The sequence below is a fragment of the Astyanax mexicanus genome, chromosome 3, assembly GCF_023375975.1.
Source record: "Astyanax mexicanus isolate ESR-SI-001 chromosome 3, AstMex3_surface, whole genome shotgun sequence".
NCBI classification, from domain to species: Eukaryota; Metazoa; Chordata; class Actinopteri; order Characiformes; family Acestrorhamphidae; genus Astyanax; species Astyanax mexicanus.
This window is the reverse complement of record NC_064410.1, coordinates 56,527,640-56,555,112: the sequence shown is the minus strand read 5'-3', so window position 1 is coordinate 56,555,112 and position 27,473 is coordinate 56,527,640.

Sequence of the window (27,473 nt, the reverse complement as noted above, 5' to 3'; positions counted from 1 at the left end):
TTCATGAGCATTTCAAAATCATTTGAGTATTATTGAGGGTGTGCTTATAAGTTGGAAGATTTTTTTTTTATTCTGGGAATTGGAGTTTTGGGACCAAACTCCACTGTTTTATCAGTCACTTTCGGTCACCTATCTCCCCTGGAGATACTGTCCATGGATGGATGTATATTCATAAATTGAAACAAAGTTGAGCTGAAAAGACATGAAATATGTTGACGTTTATACTCCTGCAATCAAATAAAATTCAAATAAGTAGTAAAACTCTTTTTTTATTACTAATATTGCATTTTCCCAGCTCTCTCCACACATGTCTTTATTCTCTCTCAATAATAATACATTGTAAATAGAAATAAGTCTTAATGGTCTCATTCTGCTAAAATCCATTTTTTCTTGTTTTTTGTGAAATACTAGGTCTCTCTGTGTTGTATATGCATGCTGCATATGAAACTGTTTTTAGCCTCCCTTGTCTGTAGTAGCTAGTAAAAAAATCCTCAGAAATACAAGTTGATCAGAGAGATGTTAGGGTGTCTACGTCAACCAGTGAATTCATGGCCTCGCCCACCTCGGCTGAGGACCGCCCACAGGTGGAGCTGAACCCGGGCTGCAGCAGAGCTAGTTAGCATTAGCTAACTTGGGTAAGTAACTCTAGGTTTACACAAGGGAAGCACGGTTTGACAAGGCAGCTTAACTCTAAGGTAAGAGTTTAGTAGCGTAAGTTTAGCTAAAAGGAACGTTATCAAAAGCGCAGGGAGGGGAGGGTGGCAGGGGGAATTGCGCTGCTGCCGGCATAGTGGTATTATGGTCGTGGGTAGGGGGTTATTTACACTGCTGAGGGTTATTTGTGGGGCTGCTCGAGTATGACGTTAAGCGAAGTTTAATGGTTAAATGTACCTAGCACTCAGTGCTGCACCTTTATAACTAAGGCTGTATCTCTGAAAACATTTTGTCCCTTAAGTTTCACTTACTACTGCAGTACTGCAGTCCTGTTAGCCAATCAGAGGTGATAAATTTGCATGTGCGAGCAAGAGCCCAAAACCTGTCTTTATTCAGAGACCACTTTTCCAGTGATCTAAAGCAGGGCTAAATAGAAACACCTGAGCACTTTTTTTCACAAAAAAACGCCTCACATGGCATTCATTCATACTAGAGGACACAACTACTGTTTAAAAACTGTAAAAACAATGGAATAAGACCTTTAACAGTCCTCCAATAAGACTAAAAAAAAAAAAGAAATGGTCTCCTGTTCTAAGAGTGGGAAGGACAGGGGAGGAGCTTCTGCTTTATTCCCACACTCAAGATTTTCACTTTCAATTAAGTGAGTCGTACTGATGTCTGTCTCCAAAGAGTGAGTTTAAATTGAACACAGGGCAGATTATACTAAGCGTAATTGGTTTTAGCACAATTGCCTATCAGCGATCGTTTGATTGACACCCGGCAAATAAGATAGCTGGGATTGGAGCAGATTCACAGAAATGGCTGCAGTCCCACCGTTTAATTCTCCACTCTGAGGTCTCCTTCACCTCCCCAGACGTCTGGGCGTCTGAGCTGTCAGACGGGGCGTCTGCAGGGGCTCCTTCAGCGGACCCGGCGCTCCGGACGGTGAGGTGATTCACACATTAGGTTTTCAGACAGGGGGCCGGGCCGGCTGCAGTCTGGAAGTTTGGATAGAGGGACGTGTGTGTGTGTGTGTGTGTGACAGAGCGGCTATGTAAGATAGCTGGTGGACGGCGCTGGCTGAGCTGAGTCTTCCTCCCGGGAGCCCGTCACTCCGCTGATGCTCCGCAGTGACACTTCTCAGCTACTCCCCAGGGAAGACCAGCCAACAGCACTGTGAATTACCACCAGCACACAGCGGCAGGCCTGCACGTTTACGTTCTGCTGAGACTCTGGAATTCAGTAAAGAGTCACGTTTTTACAGGAAAAAAAAGGTCTACATGGTGCTAAAAAATGCGTTATGTAACAGTTGCTGTAAGTAGTACAGTAGTTGGCACTACTGAAAACCTAGATGGAAAAACAAAATCACACAAAATGTTTAAGTGAGTTTTAAGTAATATGATTAATGAGTAATTATATATATCCCCTTTAAAATGGAATCGAGATTTACAGCTCTGGAAAAAAATAAGAGGCCACTTCTTTGATTTTACCAAATTGAAAACTTCTGGAATATAATCAAGAGGAAGATGGATGATCACAAGCCATCAAACCAAACTGAACTGCTTGAATTTTTGCACCAGAAGTGACATAAAGTTATCCAAAGCAGTGTGTAAGACTGGTGGAGGAGAACATGCCAAGATGCATGAAAACTGTGTTTTGCTCCACCAAATATTAATTTCTGAATATGAACTTTTTTTCTTTGCATTATTTGAGGTCTGAAAGCTCTACATCTTTTTTTGTTATTTCAGCAATTTCTAATTTTCTGCAAATAAATGCTCTATATGACAATATTTTTATTTAGAACTTGGGAGAAATGTTGTCTGTAGTTTATAGAAAAAAACAACAATGTTAATTTTACTCAAACATATATCTATAAATAGCAAAATCAGAGAAACTGATTCAGAAAATGAAGTGGTCTCTTATTTTTTTTTTCCAGAGCTGTATTTATGATCTCATACATATCAGAAATATGATAGTTCTACGGTATAGCCATTGCTAAAGAACAATATAAGGATTTTTTTTTTCATTAATAGTGTATCTAATCATCATTTCCTGCTCGTTAGGCCTCGTTCTCATGCTTGTTAACTTGAAAAAGATATCTCACGTGTTTATTCAACATTCTCCCATAATGGAGGGAATTAATGCAAGCTCCTTTAGTGAAAGCCCCGGTTCTATGGAAATGACCGTACCTATATGCTGGGAAAATGACGTGGAACGAGCAGACAAATCTACTGTGAAAAGCTGATAACAGCCTAACTAAACGTTGAGGCTTTAATTAACAGATATGTCATCTCAGGCTGCCAGAATTTCATTTCCATTAAGCTGTTGCATATAATGTACAACAATGATGAAAAACAGGGTCAGACCCAGCCGAGGAATAAGCTTCTGATTCACAAAGAGCCACTCAATAGGCTGGCCTTTCCCAGGTCATTCAGGGCGGAGGACTCGGTGGCCTGTGCGATATGAAGTTTTCCCGGCTGTAACCTTATTCTATTCATTAGCTAATTATGAAGTCCTTTAAAACCGAGTTGAACAGAGTGTACTAAAGCTGGGGAAGGAAGAAATGAACTGTCCTTGGCTGTGGATCTCTTAACTAGAAGAGTAGAAACTGGTGAATTGCACGTTTTACTACTTTAACTAAAAAAATAATCAGGCAGATTCTAAAGCCCTTCAATGAGGAGAGGTGCACTGCTAATAAGAAGCGCTGTTATAGCTGAAGTAGCTCTAGCTATTGGAAAAAAATAAAATAAATCATTTTAATGAGAGATATTACTGGTGGAATAATTATTATTATTTCTCACTTTTAGCTCACTACAGCAAGCTGTGGAATTTTATATACACATACCAGTATCAGTCAAAAGGTTGAACACACCTTCTCATTCAGTGTTTTGCTTTATTTCTTTATTTAATAGATTATTTTATATTGTAGATTAATATTAAATAAAACACAACAATTAAGGGACACATTTAAATAAACATAGTAAACAGTAAAAAAAACTAGGTATCTAAAAAGTTGAGAAAAATCTAAATTTCAAGGCAACTTACTGCACTATTTTTTTGAGTTTTGAGGCCAACTCAATCTTTTATGTTTTAAAGAAAAAAACAGTTATTTGTGCCTCAAGAAATCTTTAGCCCAGATAATAACATCAAAAATTAAATCTCACCAACTTAAAAACGTAATTTGTGTAGTTAGTTGGCTTGATTTTAAGTTCTACGAAATGTGTATTGTAGTTTTGCTGACTATGCTTTAGGATCTACTAAAAAAAAAATAATTAAAATGTTAATAAAATGCGAATAAAATGTTTTACATTAATCAAAATCAGCCAGTGGGCACAACTGTTAATTTATTTTTTGTTAATTTAATGTAGCAACTGGGACCTAGGAATTTATGACTATTACATATCTGCCTTTTTGTCAGTATATAAGCTTGCAAATGATGTAAATTTGACCAGTGGCCAGCATATATTCTATATACACTGAGCAACACAAAACACAGCAACTTGTTCTTATAGCCTTAAACAATGAGACCAGGCAGTTAATAACTATTATAAAACATATACAGTATATAAATCCTAAGAGAACCATCAGCACTCTTTGGGGAATGACTAAACACTGACGGTGAGAGAGAGAGGTGGGAGGACATGCCTGATATGCAAACGGCGTGACCAACATCAGGTGAAAATCCCTGCAGTATTGCTCTGTAGACCCTGTTTAACTAAAGAGTCAAACTGAGCATGTGCAGTAGTGCAGAGTAGTTGGTTTGGCCTCATCTAGGCTTCAACTACAACTTGTACATTTTTGCCAACACAGATTATTTAGTTAGGCCAACTTGTAACAAGAAACCTAATACAGTTACTTAATAAAGACAATTAGTTTGTTATAGTTAATGCAATTAACTCAATTAATTAATGGAATTAATGGAATTAATTAAATATTCTTTGTTCATTTGACTTAAAAATTGGTAACACTTTACTTGGACGGTGCGTTTTATGGCCTTGTTGATGCTCAACTGACATTCAACTAACACTGAATTGAATGTCCATTAAATTTAACTTAACCCTATGTTGAATGTAAATGATTCTAAATAGAACCTAACCCTACACCTAACCCTAACCTTAACCCTTAATCAAACCTAAAATCTAACCCTACACTTAACCCTAACCTTAACCCTTAATCAACCCTAAAATCTATCCCTACACCTAACCCTAACATTAACCCTTAATCAACCCTAAAATCTAACCCTACACCTAACCCTAACCTTAACCCTTAATCAACCCTAAAATCTAACCCTACACCTAACCCTAACCTTAACCCTTAATCAACCCTAAAATCTAACCCTACACCTAACCCTAACCTTAACCCTTAATCAACCATAAAATCAAACCCTACACCTAACCCTAACCTTAACCCTTAATAAACCATAAAATCTAACCCTACACCTAACACTAACCTTAACCCTTAATCAACCATAAAATCTAACCCTACACCTAACCCTAACCTTAACCCTTAATCAACCATAAAATCTAGCCCTACACTTAACCCTAACCTTAACCCTTAATCAACCCTAAAATCTATCCCTACACCTAACCCTAACATTAACCCTTAATCAACCCTAAAATCTAACCCTACACCTAACCCTAACCTTAACCCTTAATCAACCCTAAAATCTAACCCTACACCTAACCCTAACCTTAACCCTTAATCAACCCTAAAATCTAACCCTACACCTAACCCTAACCTTAACCCTTAATCAACCCTAAAATCTAACCCTACACCTAACACTAACCTTAACCCTTAATCAACCCTAAAATCTAACCCTACACCTAACCCTAACCTTAACCCTTAATCAACCCTAAAATCAAACCGTGCACCTAACCCTTACCCTAACCTTAACCCTTAATAAACCATAAAATCTAACCCTACACCTAACCCTAACCTTAACCCTTAATAAACCATAAAATCTAACCCTACACCTAACACTAACCTTAACCCTTAATCAACCATAAAATCTAACCCTACACCTAACCCTAACCTTAACCCTTAATCAACCATAAAATCTAACCCTACACCTAACCCTAACCTTAACCCTTAATCAACCATAAAATCTAACCCTACACCTAACCCTAACCTTAACCCTTAAATCAACCATAAAATCTAACCCTACACCTAACCCTAACCTTAACCCTTAATCAACCATAAAATCTAACCCTACACCTAACCCTAACCTTAACCCTTAATCAACCATAAAATCAAACCCTACACCTAACCCTAACCTTAACCCTTAATCAACCATAAAATCTAACCCTACACCTAACCCTAACCTTAACCCTTAATCAACCATAAAATCTAACCCTACACCTAACCCTAACCTTAACCCTTAATCAACCATAAAATCAAACCCTACACCTAACCCTAACCTTAACCCTTAATAAACCATAAAATCTAACCCTACACCTAACCTTAACCCTTAATCAACCATAAAATCAAACCCTACACCTAACCCTAACCTTAACCCTTAATAAACCATAAAATCTAACCCTACACCTAACCCTTACCCTAACCTTAACCTAAGCTTAAAATCTAAACCTAAACCCAATGCTAAAATATTAAGATAAGCGTTTGGATTAGAGTTGAATGTAGGGTTATTTTCAATAGAGAATCATTTACTTTCACCTTTTAGTTAATTTGCATTTAATAGACATGTAGTTGAATGTTAGTTAAATGTCAGTTGAGCATCAAAGAGGCCATGAAATGGACCATCCAAGTAAAGTGTTACCAAAATACCAAAATCGCATTTAAGAGAACAATTTTAGATTTTTTTTTGCAGTGTAGGTTGGGACTTCATGAGTTAAAGGGGAAGAGTTACCATGGGCTCTTTTGGGTTAAAAGGAATTCTCAGTGCTCTGTTGGCTACACCCTCACTATGAAAACTTAAAGAGGTTTCAAAGGGATTGTACAAAAGATGCGTCTTGTATTGTCTTATACTTACTGTATGTCCATTTAGCACAATGGACAAAAATGAATAGCTGGGTCTCAGAAGGACAGTATAGCAAATACAAAGTCACAGCTTTTCTTCTAGGAGTTCGTACAGATAAACAGCAGATACTGCAGCTCTCCAGCCCAATGTACTTCATAACACTCTAATGAATCCACTAACAACGTGGAGCCAGACTGCTGCCGCTGGTCTACGCGCAGCTCTAAACAAGCTCCTCCAATTTAGCCCATTTTTTAACGCTAACAGCCGTCTCCTTTTCTCAGTGTGAAGAATCCACCGGTGTCATGGGCGACTCCGTTTCTTTTCATCATCCTGATTTAAGAGCGGCTGTTACGGGCACTCTCGTCTCGGCTCTTTGAAAATAAAGATGGCCAGCGGAGGATAAAGGGCGTGTTAGCGCTGGGAGTTAGCGCAGGCAGATATGTCATGTCTACCGCAACACGGGAGCGAGATGAAAGCCGTGCCAGACTCATTAGGAACCTTTTTTTCTTCCATTTGGTGCATGACTAATAGAGAGCTCTCGAATCGGCCGAGCACAATGAAACGATTCCCGTGCAAAATTATCAGCCCTCACTTTTGAAAAGAATTCACCTTCTGCGCGAGAGCGATGTTATTAGCGAGCTGGATGTGAGCTGTTATTGTAAATCTTTCTGGAGTCAGGTGTCACACACAGCCGGCTCCCACAGACACGCCGGCCTGACGGCGAGAGTCCTCGGATCATAATCCATTTCAGTTTCAAAGGAAATCTCCATCAGGGGAACAGAACGAAATACAAGCAGAGGGAAAATAACTCGGCTGGCTGCAGATTTGTATCGTGGAAAACATGGTGCAACAGACGAAACCAAGAGTCTTAAGTTTACAGTATATACTAGTGCATCTAAAAAAAGTAGAATATCTTTGAAAAGTTGTAGAAAAAATGAAAAAATGTATCAGTAATTCAGTTCAGACTGGTAAACTAATATACAGTATTATATAGATGTATTACACACACATAAAGTGATCTATTTTAAGCTCTTTTTATTTCTTTTATTGTTGATGATTATGGATTACAATGAATAAAAAACCCAAAAATCAGTCTCTCAGAAAATTTGAATATTATTGTCACATTCTGGTCCTATTCTGTGTCTTTCTTAGTCTGTCTCTGTTGTTTTGGTCCTCCTGTCTTATAGTTTTTTTTTTCCCTTGTGTTCCTGCAGGTGTCTCTGTGTTTTCCCCATGTCTCTGTCTGAGTGTTCTCACCTGTGTTACCCCAAATAATCTGTAGCTCCGCCCCCTTGTTATCTGTTCCCCAGGTGTATCCCATTTCCCTTTCCCTCCAAGCGTTTGGTTTTTTTTTGGTCGGTCTTTGTAGTTTCTATATCTTTATCTCATTTACTCTTCGTCTCGTTTTCTCTCCCATTACTATCCTGGTTATTTTCCTAGTTTATTTCTTGTTTTGTTTCTTGTTTTGAGTTTAGTTTATAGTTCTTGGTTTCCTTCCTTTTTTTCTTTGTTTAATAAATATTACCTGCATTTGCATCTGCCTTCGTATGCGTCCTCTCCCTGCTCCTGCACAACCTTGACAATTAAGTGAGACCAATTGGTACTTTTTTGGCAGTGTGGGCAGTGTGCCAAGTCCTGCTGGAAAATGAAATCCACATATTTATAAAAGTTTTCAGAAGCAGAGGGAAGCATAAAGTGCTGTAAGATTTAGTGGGAAAACAAAACTGCACTGACTTTAGACTTCATAATAAAACACAGTGGATCAACACCAGCAGATGACATGTCTCTCCAAACCATCACTGATTGGTGGAAACTTCACACTAGACCTCGAGCAGTTTGGACTGTGTGTCTCTCCACTCTTCCTCCAGACTCTGCTCCCTTGATTTACAAATGAAATGTAAAATTTACTGATGATCAGTGATGGTTTGGAGATCCTGATAAAAAGCCCCAATTTGTCTTATATTCCTTCGGGAATATAAATTAAATTAAATGTCCTTTGGGATAAATAAAGTATCTATCTATCTATCTATCTATCTATCTATCTATCTATCTATCTATCTATCTATCTATCTATCTATCTATCTATCTATCTATCTATCTATCCATCTAATATTCAAATTTTCTGAGATACTGATTTTTGGATTTTTATTGGCTGTAAGCCACAATAATCATCAACAATAAAAGAAATAAACACTTAAAATAGATCACTCTGTGTGTAAAACATCTATATAATATGAGTTTCACATTTTGAACTGAATTACTGATATAAAGTACCTTTTCAATGATATTCTATTTTTTTTAGATACACTAGTATCTACACAAACTGGAAAAGAGCAGCTAATTAATGAGGCCCACTGTGATGGACAATGCATTTGGAGCTGCTCTATAGGGGGTCCATGTTAACGTATCACTGCAATACCATGAAACCCCTCTCTGTTTGATGTTTAATGTTGCTTTGATCATTTGTACTCGAGGCAAAGCTTTTGAAACATCAGACCGGGTTCAGTTCAATTACGTCCTTAAAAAATTCATATTTTACAGTGCTGTAAATTTGTATGTCAAATTGAATTGTTTCCAACCATTCCAAATCTGTTTCAAGTTTTAATATGAAATTGAGAAAACATGATTAAACACAAAGATTTATTCTGAAACCATGTTAACTATGTAAAAAACATATAATTATGATTGCCTATATAGTTGCTGAATCAACCGGTTACTCAAGTCAACTCAACTTTATTTATAGAGCCACAACAAAGAGCTGTACATAGCAAATTACTGGATAAAAACAAATAGTAGAAACAATAAGACCAATTAAAATATAAGTATAAATAAAAACAGTTTAGATACATCTAAAAGACAAGTAAATTAAAAGTAAAACAGTAAAAAAAATTATAAAACAAACAGAAATAAAATAAGTAAAACCAGTTAACCAAGTTTAATTTCAGTAACCAGCATAAGTTATGTTTTTTTTTTTATATAAGTTTAATGGTTTAACTGATCAACCTGTCCAGTTTTAGGACTTTATGGCAGTTTCTAATAGTAAACAAAAGATACATTCAGTTTCCACATCGACTTTTAAAGTGATGCAGATTTCTCATCAGCTTTCAATATTAGCATATAGCTGCTCCTCAAAACCTTCCATCAGTTTGATGCTGCTAAATGCTAAGCACTGCCCCAAGGATATCGCCCAGGATATGCAAAGCAGCTATCCTGTTAGATAACAGCAAATGTATCTCTACCCTAAAGGTGGATTATAAGACTGGCGGGGACGGCAGGGTGTAAATAGAGTAGCTGCTCCCATTGCAGAAATTTATGCAAAATTCTTATCCCCTGTGAATCAGTCATATAGTTAAAATATGTCCCTGTAGTAAAATTATTTTATTCCACCTCCCCAGGTAAAACGAATCCTGTCCGAACAGGGCCAAAGACGACTAACCCTAAGTCAAACTCTGAAGGCCCTATTTTTGCAATGTATAGCACATCGTTCAATTACACATCACACAGCTGCACAGTGTGCATGACGCTCCTGCATGGCTAAGATAGGATTGGGTGGCTGACTGTTGACTGTTGTCAGGGTTTTAATCAGTCAGTGGTGCACGTGTGAAATTTACCTGAACACACCTCACTTCAAGACCACTACACCCATAGGCGTAAATACAGCTCTGAAAAAAATTAAGAGACCTCTTCAGTTTCTGAATCAGTTTCTCTGATTTTGCTATTTATTAGTATATGTTTCAGTACAATGAACATGGTTGTTTTATTCTCCCAAATTCCAAATAAATATATTGTTATTTAGAGCATTTATTTGCAGAAAATGAGAAATGACTAAAATAACACAAAAAAAGATGCAGAGCTTTCAGACGTCAATTAATTGCAAAGAAAACAAGTTCATATTCATAAAGTTTTAAATTTAAGTTTAGAAATCAATATTTGGTGGAATAACCCTGGTTTTTAATCACAGTTTTCATGCATCTTGGCATCATGTTCTCCTCCATCAGTCTTACACACTGCTTTTCGATAACTTTATGCCTTGATGGCTTGTGATTCTCCTTATTCCTCTTGATTATATTCTAGAAGAAATTCTTAAATTAAAGAAACTCATCATTTTTAGATGGTCTTTTATTTTTTCCTAGAGCTGTTTATTCCTAAACTCCGACTTTGTATGATGTAAGACGTAAGGTAGCAATGAACATTGTGACGCACCTTGCACAGGGTGTACGATAGCGCCATGAATCTATCACCAGCAATAAATAATAACAAAGAATAGGGTTAAAGGTGAGCATGTTTTTCAGTAATTTAGTAATTAATTCTCTCTCATGTTTCTAATCCACTCCTATTCTTGTTTTTTTTTTTCTAGAAAGACTGAAAAAAAATCTACAAGAGGAAAAGAGAGAGCTAAACCCTACTTTTTTCCTCATAATCTTCAAATCGCTGTGATGACGCATCTCTGTTCTCTCTTAAACACTGGCTAAAAGATGCCTTTTAGACCCATCTCCCGCTCTGAAGCCAGCTTATCGCCTCATGCAGTATGGCAGCCTGACGCACAAGACGAGAAGACTCCCCAATGTCTTCAAAGTTTATCTGCACTATTGTGTGATCTGCTCCCTCGAATTGCCATCCCCAAGTGCTCTGTTTGAGTTGGACAGCTGCCATGTGATAAAGCAGCAGTCCTCCAGCCCTCCACCTCCCTCAGAGACATGTGTCTAGACCAGCCTCGCGTCAAACCCACCGGCCGAGCCGCCCGAGCACACTGACAGAGAGGGAGTTAATCTAATTTACTGCACTACGACTGAGAAAAATCAAGATAAACTGATGTAATTGGAATCAGCGGTCAGCTATTTTTAATTAGGCTTTCACCCAATTAAAAGTTTATTATTTGTAATTTGATCAAGGCTAAGTGAATGAAAGCGTGACGGTGTTTGGTGGTCAGCTGACGAGATTCAGCCATACAGCAGCGGTTTTACAGTGGACAAAAGAGAATTATTACTGTTTAGATCATTGCAGTAAGTCCTATTTCTTTTCTTTTAGTAAAGCCATGCCAATAAAATTTTTAAACCATTACAAAAACATGACACAATCGTTTTGATCGGATTAGAGGTCTATTTTTACTAATTCGTCAATTTAATCTGAAGATCATTAATTTTGAATGCCATTTTGTTAAAGTAATAGACTTTCAATAGAGTTTAGTATTCAGTAAAATATCAACAACTTAAAAGTAAATTCGGGGCATTATCAACAGACTTTGTTTGCATTTGTTGATAATCTACTAAATTCACATGCTTTTTTTTTTTTATTTGGCAAATCCACTGTCCATGCATTGTTGTAAATATTATGGGCCCTATTTTACACCCCACCAACAGTCCGCACTCATGTTGTTTAAATAGCAAAGGTTCTTGGGAATATATCAACGCTGTTTGATGTGTTGTTCAAGAAAATAAGCGTGTTCAGGTAAATTTCTGGCATATTAGTAGAAATGACTCCAAAAGGGCATGGACAACTCATCCAGGAGGTCACAAAAGAACCCAGAACAACATTTAAAGAACTGCAGGTCTCACTTACAGCCTCAGTTCAGATCAGTGTTAATGATTCAATAATAAGAATTAAGAGACTGGGTGAAAATGTTCTCCATGGGAGAGTTCCAAGATAAAAAAAACACTGCTGACCTGACCAAAAAGAATATTGTGATGTTCCCAGGGGAGGATTTGGAAGTTCTGGGGATCCATGCAACATTCATTTTTTCCGGGGGCCCCTTATCCAATGGATTCTTTTGTATACCAAAATGCAATATTGACTCTGAGAACCTAGCGGTCTCAGGTACCTCATCCTCGTCAGACTCTTCGTTTCTTGCTGCTGCGAAAAAATCGGTGAGCTTCGTCAAGCTTTCTGTGCTGGACTTCCTTTCCTTAATTTTCTTTCTTTTTTAGGCACCGCTGTGATAAGACCATTTTACAAAGCTACCTTAATCTACCTCGCCTAGCTAAACTTACATGTATGGTGTATCTTCAGTGTCAAACCTTTGACAACCTTTTGTCCAGCAGGGGGCTCCCTGATCCCTGGGGCCCCAAGCAATCGTGTGATGGTAAGTCCCCAGGACTTAAATATTCATAAATATACATATTCTTTGGACTGACGCGACAAAAGTGGAACATTTTGGAACACATAACACACAATTTTAGAAAAAAAAATCATCATACTGAATGTAAAACATGGTGGTGGTAGTGTTGTGATGGTCTGGGGCTGCTTTGCTGCTTCAGGGGCTGGACAACTTGCTGTAATAGATGGAACCAGGAAAGGATATATTTTATGATCATTTAATCAGGTTATCTTTGTCAGATTTTAAAGTTTGTTTTATAACGGGAAAAATATCAATGTGACTAAAAAGCAGATCACAGTGGAGCTGCCAATTTCTAGAAACTGTACGCTCCACAACTTTCTAAGCATATATAGCTTGTTTTGAGTGTGTGTTCTGAGATGGCAGGGTGTGATTTTGGATTCTGAGGCCCTGTGGGCTTTAGACAAGTTTCTGTGACTGGCTTTAACCCTTCTGTGGTGTTCATATTTTTGTTACTCGTTTACTTTGTTACTTGTATTTAATTCAGCAAAATTAAGCAATTCTACATTAAAATGCTTTACACATGCTCGCTTCACCTAAATTGCAAGCAATATAAACAGCTTACATGGTTAATATTTGCCCTTTACCTTTCTTATGTTACATTTCTTTCAAAAAGTGCTACTCTTTTTTTATTAGTTTTTTAATAAAATGTAAAAGAAAATGAATTAAACTCAAGATATGAGAAGAAAATTTGTTTAATTTCAAATTTACAAATGAAGCAATGTTTATTAGCCCTTGGCCAAACATACTGTATGTAATATAAATGTGTAGGGGGGGGGGGGGGTGTACAGTGTGTGTTTATCGAAAATGTGTTTTGATATATGTTTTTTCACAAAAATGAGCCAATGCCAATGAGTTTGAGTTAGAAAAAATGTTTTTTTGTATCATTTGATGAAAAATGAAAACGGGTCCCACAGACCCGAACACCACACAAGCGTTAAATTATGCTTTTAAAAGGTTTTAGCTTTTGTGGACATCATTAAATACCATTAAATGGCACAAATAAGTGACATCACAGCACAACCTGCAGTAATTCTCTTTTAATTAACATTATAAGCGAGGAACCATTCACCTCGTGCTTTGGCTTCAGATTAGAAGGAGGCCAGAGAAAATTACAACACAACTTATCAGACCAAGTGTACTTTCTCCTTTTTTTTTTTTTTTGACATGTTAATGGCAACTCACTGAGGTGTCAGCAAAGAGAACAATGCTCCTATTAAGGTCAGCTTCACGACAAGCTCCCCGGCCTTTCTGACACCAGAACAGTTCATTGTTCGTTAATTGAGTTCCTCCAGTTCTCCGGGTCCTTCACCGTCACTTGTCCATCATCCTGACGTGCGGCGACACATTATGAACAAAGCGTTGACCATATTTATGCAAAACTGGCTTTAGACCTGGAGAAAGAAATTCACTTAAACCTTCCTGATGAATGTTTGGCATTGAATGGCATTTTCAGGGCCCACTGACATCCCAGATAACCTGCAGTTCTTTAAATGTTGTTCTGGGCTCTTTTGTGACCTCCTGGATGTGTTGTTCATGCCCTTTTGGAGTAATTACAGTCAGCTGACCACTCCTGGGAAGGTTCACCACCAGTGTTCCATGTTTTTTTCTCCATTAGTGAATAATAGTGAATCACTGTGGTTCACTGGAGTCCCAAAACATTAGAAATTACTTTATAACCTTTTACAGACTGATAGATGATCAATGATTTTCTCATCTGTTTTTGGATTTCTTTAGATTGCTTTAACAATTTTTAGTTAATAGAATGTTTTCTGAAGGTTTAAATAAACATTCTTAGAAAGTTCAAACTGTCAACTGTGTGTTTTATGGGTGTTCTCTAAGAATGTCTTTATTTAATGTCTTTAAACATTCTGGTAACATTGCTGTAACATTTTTTGTGCTTTAATTTTTAGTTTTAGGAATTATACTTTTAAAATTTCCATAATGTTAGTATTCATCTATATGTGACATTGTTGTGATGCAAACCATTATTATGTCACACATCTTCAGAATGATCCTGGAACATTATTTGTGTAATGTTACAGGCTAACCTTTTGGAACCTTTTCAAAACATTTCTTTAATTGCTTTAACAATTTTTAGTTAGTAAAATGTTTTCTGAACATTAAAGTTAATGTTCTTAGGAAGTTCATCTTCTGTAAACTGTCTGTGTTGAATGTATTTTTGTCTTTATTTAAGATCTTTAAACATTCTGGTAACGTTGCTGTAGCATTATTTATCTTTTCATTTTTAGTTTTGGGGATGTTTCTTTTAACATTTCCATAATGTTAGTATTCATCTATATGGGAACTTTATGTGAGACTGTTGTGATGCAAACCATTATTATGTCAAACGTTACAGCCCAACCTTTTTGGAATCGTTTTAAAACGTTTCTAAATGTTTTTTTGAATTTCTTAAGATTGTGCTAACAATTTTTGGTTAGTAGAATGTTTCTGAATGTTAAAGTTAACATTCTTAGAAAGTTTATACTGTTAACTGTCTGTTTTCTGGGTGTTCTTAGAATGTATATTTTTGTTTTTATTTAAGAGCTTTAAACATTCTGCTAATGTTACTGCAACATTTATGTTTTATTTTTTAGTTTTGGGAATGTTTCCATAATGTTAGTATTCATCTATATGGGAACTTTATGTGAGATTGTTGTGATGCAAACCATTATTATGTCACATGTTTTCAGAACATTCCTGGAACATTATTTGTGTAATGTTACAGGCTACCCTTTTGGAAACTTTTCAAAACATTTCTAAATGTTTTTGAATTTCTTTAGATCGTGCTATCAATTGTCGGTTAGTAGAATGTTTTCTGAATGTTAAAGTTAACATTCTTAGGAAGTTTAAATGGTCAACTGTCTGTTTTCTGAGTGTTCTTAGAATTATTTTTTTTAGTCTTTATTTAACATCTTTAAACATTCTGGTAAAGTTGCTGCAACATTGTGTTTTAATTTTTTGTTTTGGGGATGTTTTTTTGTTTCCATAATGTTAGTATTCATCTATATGGGAACTTTATGTGCTATTGTTGGAATGCAAACCATTATTATGTCACACATTTTCAGAACATTCCTGTAAAATTATTTCTGTAACCTTATAGGCAAACCTTTTTGGAATCTTTTCAAAACATTTCTAAATGTTTTTAGATCGCGCTAACAACTTTTGGTTAGAAGAATGTTTTCTAAACGTTAAAGTTAATGTTCTTAGAAAGTTCAAACTGTCAAGAGTCTGTTTTTTTGGGTGTTCTTAGAATGTCTATACTGAACTAAAATGTCTTTTAACCTTTTGGTAATGTTGCTGCAACATTATGTTTGTTTTAATTTCTAGTTTTGGAAATGTTTCTCTTAACGTGTTCATGATGTTAGTATTAATCTATAAGTGAACTTTATGTCAGATTGTTGTGATGCAAACCATTATTATTTCAGACGTTTTTAGAACGTTCCTGGAACATTATTTCTGTAATGCTACAGGCTAACCTTTTTGGAATCTTTTTAAAACATTTCTAAATGTTTTTTTAATTTATTTAGATCATGCCAACAATTTTTGTTAACATTCTTAGAAAGTTCAAACTGTCAACTGTCTGTTTTCTGGGTGTTCTGAGAATGTCTTTATTTAACATCTTTAAACATCTGGTAACGTTGCTGCAACATTACTTTCTTTTAATGTTTCCATAATGTTAGTATTCATCTATAAGGGAACTTAATGTGAGATTGTTGGAATGCAAACCATTATTATGTCACACGTTTTCAGAACGTTCCTGGAACATTATTTGTGTAACCTTATAGGCTAACCTTTTTGGAACCTTTTCAAAACATTTCTAAATGTTTTTGAATTTCTTTAGATCGTGCTAACAATTTTCGGATAGTAGAATGTTTTCTGAACGTTAAAGTTAACATTCTTAGAAAGTTCGAACTGTTCGTCGGTATTCTGGGTGTTCTTAGAATGTCTTTATTTAACGTCTTTAAACATTGCTGTAACATTTTTTGTGCTTTAATTTTTAGTTTTAGGAATGATACCTTTAACATTTCCATAATGTTAGTATTCATCTATATGGGAACTTTATGTGAGATTGTTGGGATGCAAACCATTATTATGTCACACGTCTTCAGAACGATCCTGGAACATTATTTGTGTAATGTTACAGGCTAACCTTGTGGAACCTTTTCAAAACATTTCTAAATGTTTTTGAATTTCTTTAGATCATGCTAACAATTTTCGTTTAGTTGAATGTTTTCTGAACGTTAAAGTTAACATTCTTAGGAAGTTCGAACTGTCTGTTTTCTGGGTGTTCTTAGAATGTCTTTATTTAACATCTCTAAACATTCTGGTAACATTGCTGCAACATTGTGTTTTAATTTTTAAGTTTTGCGGACGTTTCTTTTAATGTTTTCATAATGTTAGTATTCATCTATTTGTAAGATTCTTTGGATGCAAACCATTATTATGTCACACGTTTTCAGAACGTTTCTGGAACATTATTTGTGTAAAGTTACAGGCTAACCTTTTTGGAATCTTAGGAAGTTTAAATTGTCAACTGTCGGTTTTCTGAGTGTTCTTAGAATATCTTTTTTTTTTGTCTTTACTTAACATCTTTAAACATTCTGGTAACGTTGCTGCAACATTGTTTGTGTTTTAATTTTTAGTTTTGGGGATGTTTCTTTTAACATTTCCATAATGTTAGTATTGGTCTATCTGGGAACTTTACGTGCTCTACAAACATTGTGTTGCAAACTATTACTATCATATCATACTTTATTTCTGTAATGCTACAGGCTAACCTTTTTGGAAACTTTTCAAAACATTTCTAAACATTCTTTGAGCGTTCTCTGTTAGCTTGTATGCAGTGCAATGCTGTGTAGCACAGTTTCGCTGCTTTAGTCTTCTGGTCGGGTGTAGGCCACATGTCCATAGAAAGATTGTGGAGGACTTCAATGCAGTTCATTCTTCTAACATGCTCTGGATTTCAAAAAGCATGGTTTGATAGAAATTATGCATGCATACAGTATGGTTAATCACGAGACCTAGATAGATATGGCCTGTGTTCTTCAAACGCGGCATTATGAAACATTAATTGGGCCAGAACTTTCAGGATTCTTTTATTACCATCATGCTTCCACAGAAGCTCTGTCCACAAAAGCTATGATTATGGCACAATCTAAGAATATCCTCTGTATTGAAGAGAGCTCATTATTTATTTCACATGAGCTTGGAAATAGGTCACGAGTAACTCTGACTAACTCTAGTTTGAATTCATTAGTAGATAAAATAATTTTAAACTCTTGGGCCCACCATTGGGTATGATTGTTTAACTAGTTAATAAATAGTAATAAGAGTAACGCTGTAAACTAATACTTTGGGTCCCGCTTTATAATAAGTGTCCCTAAGTACTATGTAGTTACACGGTAACAATTCATGTAACTACAGTGTAACTACTGATGAAATACACATTGTTACAGATTAACTACAGAGGTACAGGTTATGTAATTACACATGTGTATTAAGGTTAATTTTGACTTGTGTAGGTACACGTGTACCAGGGTGAGTGTACTTACACAAATGATAGAGTAAGTGTACTTACACATGTGTAACAATGTGTGTGTACTTACACATGTGTAATAGTGTGTGTGATAAATTGAGTATAAACTTATCCAACAGCTATTGTCTAGTATGTAATTAGGGCTGATTGAGTACACACACATTGTTACACATGTGTAAGTACACTTGCTCTATTACATGTATAAGTACACTCCCCCTAGTACACGTGTACTTATACAAGTTAAAATTAACCTTAATACACATGTGTAATTACATAACCTGTACCTCTGTAGTTAAGCTGTAACAATGTGTACTTTATCAGTAGTTACACTGTAGTTACATGGATTGTTACCATGTAACTACATAGTACTTAGGGACACTTATTATAAAGTGGGACCATATTTTCAAAAATAGAAGAACCATTATATTTATACTTATCATGATTCACAAGGACATCTTGTTCACTAGTGGTAGTGCATCCTGTTCACGCAACCTGCCTGCCATGCACTTGAAGAAGAATTAGTAAAATAGTGCTGCTACAATGACAGTCATGCAGCTTTTCCCTGTTATGGAGAAATTGCAGAAGTCATGCAGAAATTTTAGGACTATCACATTTTACCACAGTTATGATTAGGCTTAGGGTGTCAGTAATTTATGTAAGTCAGTAAAAATCGATTTCATACACATTAAAAACAAATGCTGAAATGTTTTTTTGTTTTGTTTTGTTTTAATCACATCCAACTACAACAAGCTTCACAAGCTTTTCTTATCATATGTTGCAATGGATGCATTTTATCATCAATTTATTATCACATAAAACCTGTTTTCTTTCCTTTTTTATTTTTGCTTTTTGACCAATAGAATTTCTCCAAAATTATGTGGAATAAAATCTTGTTGACTTCCACTGAATGTTACAATTTTTTTAATGTTTTCCAAGTTCACCCTTTTCCTCCATTGAGTCCCGTCACTACATTACCCATAGTACATTTCAGAATGACATCATGATCGGCAGTCCACAATCAGCCAATCACAAACTGTTCTCTATTGCTCTTTATCTCCACAATACTAACGCGTCACTGCTGAATCATTTCACTCAATGAAAATGAATAAGAAGCCATGATACTACCTCCACTGTGTTTCACAGAAGAGCTGGTATTTTTTTTTTAGAATCATGAGCAGATTATTTCTTTTTCCAAACCTTAGACTTTCCATCACATTATTAAAGGATAATCTTTGTCTCATCAGTCCATAATCAGGTTTTTTTTTCTATACTTCTTGAAAAAATTCCAGCCTGGTCTTTCTATTCACCTCATTAATAGTGGTTTTCATCTTCTGGTGAAGCCTCTGCCACAGAACTCACAATGTTTGTCATCAACCGCTGTGGTTTTCTTTGGTCTACCTGTTCAACTCTTGATATTTAGTACACCAGTGATGACTTTCTTCTTCGGGTCTTTCTTCTTCAGGACATTCCAAAGGTTGTTCTGGCTATGGACAATATTTGTGTAGTGGTTCTGATTGATTTCCCATCTTCTGAACCTTTGTATCAGATTCAGATGTAGATAGAAATAAAAACTGAAATGTTGATCTTGTGTCTCAGACTGCTGTCACAGAGCTGCACAAGAGACAGACTCATTCATTATGAGAGCCATCAGACTCCTTAACTCCTTCCATCTGGGACGGGATGCTGCTGCTGACTGAGTTTAACCCAGTCACACCATATGGGCGTTATTATTCAACCACTTAATTCTTAATTCTTTTCACTATTACTTCCCCAACCTCATTTACATTCAAGTACATTAACTCATGATTGGGTATTCTCATATTCACTTGTCAGAACTATTTTGTATACTAATAAATCTATATTATACTACAGAACATCTTTCTCCCCAATTTACACAGCCAGTTACCCAACCCACTCATTAGGACTCCCCGTATCACTAGTGATGCCCCAACACACCAGGAGGGTGAAGACTAGCACATGCTTCCTCTGATACATGTGAAGCCAGCCACCTCTTCTTTTCGAGCTTCTGCTGATGCAGTATTGCCGAGCAGCATCACAGCGTGCTTGGAGGAAAGCGCAGCGACTCGGTTCTGATACACCGGCTCACAGACGCCCTGTGCTGCAGACATCACCGTAGGAGTGATGTGGGGAGAGAGCGCCATCTACCCACCCGGAGGGAGCAGGGCCAATTTTGCTCCCTCTGAGCGCCGGCAGATTGATGGTAAAGCTGCATGAGCTGGAGCGACCTCCTGCTCATAGTGGCAGCGCTTTAGACCGCTGGACCACTCGGCGCCCAGGAAGTTTTTTCTAATATGTATTTCCTAAGATGGTTGTGTTCTCTCTCTAGAAATAGCCGGCTGTGGAAATAGCTGTAGCTGTATGACAGTTGCTTCTCTAATACCTTCATCCCTCCTCAAACACATGCTCAGCCTCATTTAGCCTGAGTTTATGTCCAGGTCTCCAGAAGGCTTACATGTACTCGTGAATAAGCTGACTTCCACATTTATTACCTTTCTTTTTTCTGCATTCACCCATCTGCTTGAATGCTGGGGGTCTGCTGGATCCGGTTGTGTTTTATTTATTTTTATTTTTTTTACCGTGCCACTGCTGTCCACAGCTGCTGCCCAGGAGTCAAAGCTCATGCCCTTGCTGTCAGCTTTAAGCTCCCCATCCAGGTAGACATCTCAGCGGACAAAGCAAAACACTGCATTCCTCTTTTCCTGCAGAATTACATCTAAAACACACACACTGGCCCTCACACACAGACGAAAGCCTGAGCATGAGCTGAAGTCTCAAAAAGCAATTTGCTCCTGAACCCTCACCAGACGAAAACTCCAACTCCTTCCCTCTGTCCTCTGCTTCAGCAGAATAAGAATCGCTCCAAACCTCTTCCTCTAAACAGCAAGAAAGGTTCAGAGTCCCCACAAACCCAAGCTTGTTAAGACGTGATTCTACAAAGCCCGAGCAAATAAAGAGCAGTGGCCTTTTCCTTATCCTAAAATACACACCATTAAGTTCTGCCTCATTATTTACAGCTCCCCCTTTACATTTTATAGCCCATTCCAACAGCCCAATTACTTTCGTGATAACCAACCATAAACGCTTATTTTCTGTACTGTAACTTTTAATTTAATTAACACGACCGCAGTCTGAGAAAAGAATAAGCTACAAAGAAAAAACAAAGAAAAGAACAACGCTGAAGAAAGCTGCCCTCTTCCACTGATTCTTTTCTTTTGAGTAATTTATTTATACTGTATTGGACGTAGTTCAAAAAAGGTTTTAATATCTCTGAAAATTAGAATATTAAACCAGGCCAATTGGTACTTTTGGTAGAGTGGGCAGTGCGCCAAGTCCTGCTGAAAAATGAAATCCGCATCTCCATAAAAGTTGTCAGCAGCAGAGGGAAGCATGAAGTGCTGTAAGATTTTGTGGGAAAACAAAACTGCACTGACTTTAGACTTGATAATAAAACACAGTGGATCAACACCAGCAGATGACATGTCTCTCCAAACCATCACTGATCATCAGTAAATTTTACAGCATTTCATTTGTAAATCAAGGGAGCAGAGTCTGGAGGAAGAGTGGAGAGACACACAGTCCAAACTGCTTGAGGTCTAGTGTGAAGTTTCCACCAATCAGTGATGGTTTGTAGAGACATGTCATCTGCTGGTGTTGATCCACTGTGTTGTATCAAGTCCAAAGTCCATACAACTTTTATGGAGATGTGGATTTAATTTTCCAGCAGGACTTGGCACACTGACAAAGTACCACTTGGTCTTATATAATTGTCACGTCCTCGCCCTGTTCCTGTCTCTCCTCGTGCCTGTGTGTTATTCCCACGTGACCCCTGCTCCTCTGTGTCTCCTGTCTCAGTAGTTTTCCACCACGTGTCTCATTTGTAGCTCCGCTCTTCCCCAGGTGTTCATTGTTTCCTGTTTCTATTTATAGATCTCTTGTGGCACTTTGTCTTCGTCGGTCTTTGCACCTTCCCATGTTGTTTTGTCTCTCTGTGTTTCATTGGTTCTCTGTTTTTGCATAGCCGTAGCTCTAGTCCCTTGTATATATCCCTGCTTTGTGTTTAGCTGTTTATTTCTAGTTTCCCTGTTATTCTCTTGTATATATTTTCCCTAGCCCTGTTAGTGTATTTATTATCTCTTGTTTGTTTAGGTTTATGTTCTTTTGTTTCACTAGTTTATTTTGGTTATTGTTTTTTGGTTTATCTTTGTTACGTGATTACATAACTTAGTGTCTCCCACTCTTTTATATTATAATTATATATCTATTTTTACTTATTTACTTATATTTATATATCTATTCCTCCCCCACACCACTGCACCTTGTTTCTGTCTCATGTATGTCTATTTGTGTCCCTGCTGTATTGTACACATAGTGTCTCCCATTCTCTTTTATTATATCTATTATCTGTACTTGCTGTAAAATTGGGAAGGAGAGTAACGTAATTTCAATTCTCTGTATGTCCTGTACATATGCAGTATTGACAATAAAACTACTTGACTTGACTTACTTGTTTCTCGTTTCTTTTATTATTTATATATATTTATTAAACTTCTTTCTTACCTGCATTTACATCCGCCTCCACGTCTTCCCTGCACCTCACCCTAAAAATAATATTCTAATTTCCTGGAGAAACAGATTTTTGGGTTTTCTTTGGCTGTAAGCTATACTCCTCAACAATAAAAGAGGTAAACGCTTAAAATAGGTCACCCTGTGTGTAATACATTTATATAAAATAAAAGTTTCACATTTTGAATGTGAACTGAATTACTAAAATAAAGTAATTTTTCAATGATATTAGAATTTTTGAGATGCACTAGTATTTTAAACTGGTGGAAACGTAGGCTGGTTCATTGAAAAGCACAATGGTTCCTATGCCCAAATGGAACTGGTTCAAGAACCAGAGTTATTTTAGTGGAAAAGTCCATATCAGTCCACTGAAGAACTGCTGCTGTGTCTTGGTATTGGGCTTCAGGACAAGGGTGGAGCCTAGCCACAGCACTACACAGGGACATTATACATTACAAGAATAATGAACTACATGTAGATACTTATCCATAATGGCGAGTGTCTTAGGATGAAAAAGCACCTGTTGTTCAGTCTCCATATTAAGCTGCCCATTAAAGATCTCTCAGAGCTCGAGAATGCAGTTGAGGCCAGAGGTCCAATTCACAGCTCTTCATCTTTGAAGACATCCGCTCACCTCCCTATTAACCTCCCTCTCGCTGGGGCCGAGCTGGAGAACACCCAACAGAACCAGACTTTTAATCACGACTTTTCTGAACTCGTACGCGATGGAGAGCGGCGACAACCTATGCATCGTCGGGGATCTCGAGAACGAGAAGGGGCTTCATTCTGGATGATGCGGCTTTGAGCCCAAAGCTGAGAGTAGAGTTTAATTACGGCGAGAAGACGAGCCGCAGAGGATGAGCTCTGTTTACACCGATCAAATGCTGGCCTAATCAGCAGAGCATTTCCTACTGACGCGTCTGAAGTACGGAGACTGCCTCCCGAGAGAGCCTTTCAACACTTCCCAATTAAATCACCCAGAGTCCATGTAACGCTGAGCTGATTCATTCCTCATAACAGCCATCCAACAGACATCCACTTCCAGCACCCCGCTACAAGTTTTACAAACACTGCACTGAGTTGTTATAGTGTGTAACAGATGTTCATCTTCTCCACAGCTGAGCGCAAACTGATAATGGCTTTGTTCAAAGTCCCACAGAAGAAAAGTCAACATGCAAGTTTTCGTCCCTGATTTTGTTTTTTTCTGATTCGTAATCATCACTGATCAGATTTCTGTCAAGAACAAAGCTAAATGAATCTCTCGCTCGTTTGATAGAAACATCACAAGAAAACAAATCTTTGGATATTCTATAATTTGATAATGTTGTTAGAAGGAGAAGGCTGATTTAAACAGGATAAGTTCTGACAAAAAAACTTAATGTAGTTTTGTTTTGCCTAGAATCTGTGAAACTGAAAACTATGGATTGGATGGGATATTAACCCTAGAATGTTAACGCCGGGTGATTTTCACCCACACAATATTTTCTGTGATTTTCATTGTGTTGCTGCTGTCTGAACTGTATGGGACTTTGGGGAGCTTCAGGGCTCATTGATGTCATTAATGTTATGGTTGATTCCCTCCTCCATCTATGTTTTTTTCATGTTTTTTTATGGGTGTAATTTACCTGATTTTACTTATGCGTACTTATGTGTTTGTGTGTTAAAATCAGGCGCTTACATGTCCCAGGAATGGGTGGACCAAAGACCAAGTTCCCAGCAGCATAATTTTTTTTGGTTAGGGCAATACCTTTTAAGGATTACCTGATTTTTTCAATATTTGTTCCGCTTTTTTATAGGGTCATCTATGGTACCTTTTTATTTTATGTGATGTCGTAAAATTAAAGAAGGGATCCAAAACTTGTCATAAAGTGTCATACATTAGTGTTACTGATTTTAATGTTAGGGTTCTAGGGTTAATGGGCTGGATACATTGGATAAATTGCCAGATCTAGCAGAATCCATGCCCATCGGCACATATCTGAAAGCACCTGGAGAAAAAGTACAATGACCACACTGTTAAAAGTAGTACCGTCATATATAGTATTTAGTAGCACTATAGATAAAGGTGTCAAAGTTGAGTATATTAAAACAGTATATCCATGATGCATGCTATACTTTAACCAGTTGGCTTTAGAATGTGGTTAGAATGGATACTACAGGGCTTCGAGTGATCAATCGGGCTTAGCGCCGTCACTATGGTCAGGAGATAGCTTGTTCGAATCCTGTTCATGCAGCTTGCCATGGGCTGCCGGAGCCCTGAGGGAGCAAAATTGGCCTTGATCTCTCTCTCTGGTGAGTAGATGAGGGGTGCTCTTTACCCTCATCACTCCTAGGGTGATGTCGATCAGCACAAGGCGTCTGTGAGCTGATGTATCAGCAGTTCAAAAAGAGGCAGAGTCTGACTTCACATGTGCCGTAGGAGGCATGTGTTAGTCTTCACCCTACTTGTGTTGGGGCATTACTAGTGATAGGGGGTGTCCTAATAAGCGGTTTGGGTATTTGGTCTTATAAATTGGGGAGAAAATGGGATAAACAATTAGAAATAAAAGGATAAAAAAAGAATGCATTTTACAATGCCACAATGCAATGTGAATTGGAAACGGCATTATGTAGGCATAGCAATGCATAGCAAAGCAAAAATCTCTTTTCATGCTGAAATGAAACATATAAGCACATTAATATTTTGTGTTCTAACCTGCCAAGCCCACACTATTCAGATTAAGCACATAATTTATATACGATTTAAACACATGGTTGGTCATATCTATACTCTTTGTCCATTGTCAGCATACTTTTCTAGCATTCATTTAATATTGTGTTCCTCACTCTCTGTCCTCCAATCTATTAGAAACTTCTTTCTAGATGCTCCATCTTGTAGATAAAGTAAAGTCAGAGACATAAATGACACTGAGGTGTTTAAAAACTCCAGAAGCACTGCTGTATCTGATCCACTAAAACACCAATCACCACCATGCCAATCAGCATCACTGCAGTGTTGACAATAATGACCAACCACCCAAATAATAAATGATAATAATATCAGCTCTGTGGTGGTTTTCTCTTCTGTGGGGTTTGGGGTATTGAAGAACAGGGTGAAACGAGGATAATAATAAAGTATGTAGAGAAACAAATGCATTTTAAAGCTTTTAAAACATTTAAAAACTGCACATTATCAGCATCACACACTGGACTCATGGTATTGCTCAATGCAATCAGCATTATTGTGCCTCCACTGCTTCTGGGTACAATAATTATAGATGTTTAATACTGGTGTGTACACTAAACTGTTTAAAGTGTTTCAATATCTGCTGGGAGGCAAAGCTTTAAAACTGAGAAGATTTGTTTTTTTATTGTCAACAGTATTTGCCTAAGCTTAGTACATTATATCCATATGTTAATTAGACAGATCTATAAACTATCAACTTAGAATATGTATATAGAGCTGTTATCTGCACAGACATATAGTACAAATTAAATGAAGTGTTTTAATGTTTAATGTGTAAACATTTTAGATTAGAATTCCATTTACATACCCCTTTTACCCCAAGTATTCCTCCCAGAAAATGATTGCAAGTGCACATTTTTGTCATACACATGCTTATTTCCTTTGTGTCTATTGGAACAACACAAAAATAATAGAGAAAAAAGACAAAATTGATATAGTTTCACCCAAAACTCACACAATAATGGGCCACACAACATTATTGGCACCCTCAATTTAATATTTGATTGCACACGGTTTAGAAAAAATACCTGAAAATGCCAAAATGTCATGGAATGGGAACTAGAATCAAGTCCAATAACTTTTAACCTGGATTTAAGTAAGTAAATGATGTGGGGTTGATGCTGCAGTTGGTCTGCAGGTTTAGGTTCAGCAACAGTATGTGCTAAAAGAATGAGGTCAGCTGACTACCTGAATATACTGAATATAGACCAGTTTATTCCATCAATGGATTTTATATTTCTTCCCTGATGAACACGGACATATTCCAAGATAAGACAATGTCAGGATTAATGGAGCTGGAATTGTGAAAGAGTTCAGGATTCAGGGAGCATGAGATCATAATTTGATCTCATGGATTGAGAGAGTTCACCACAGAGTCCAGACCTTAACCTCATTGAGAATCTTTGGGATGTGCTGGAGAAGACTTTGTGCAGCGGTCAGACAAATTCTTGGTGACAAATGAATGCAACACTGGATTGAATTACATCTTGGTACATTGCAGAAGCTTATCGAAACAATGCTACAGTGAATGTGTACCGCAATCAAAACTAAAGGTGGTCCAATGAAATATTAAAGTGTGAGGTGACTTTTTTTTGCCTAGGCAGTGTATGTGTGTGTTGGGGTTCCTGTATTGAATGTCCAATGTCAGTGGTACCAATGCCTTTTAAAATGTATTCCCAGCTAAATGTTAAATGCACAACCTGCACAAGTATAGAAATTGAATTTTGGAATTTACCAACCCTCTTGCACCCTCTATCAGGCCTCTCTTAAACTTGCTTGATAATTACGTGTCCTTGCCATGAGCACACTGGACAGTATTCAATAACGTATACAGATGTGGGCATTTTCTTTAGCCGTCCCTTGATGTAACACTTTATGATCA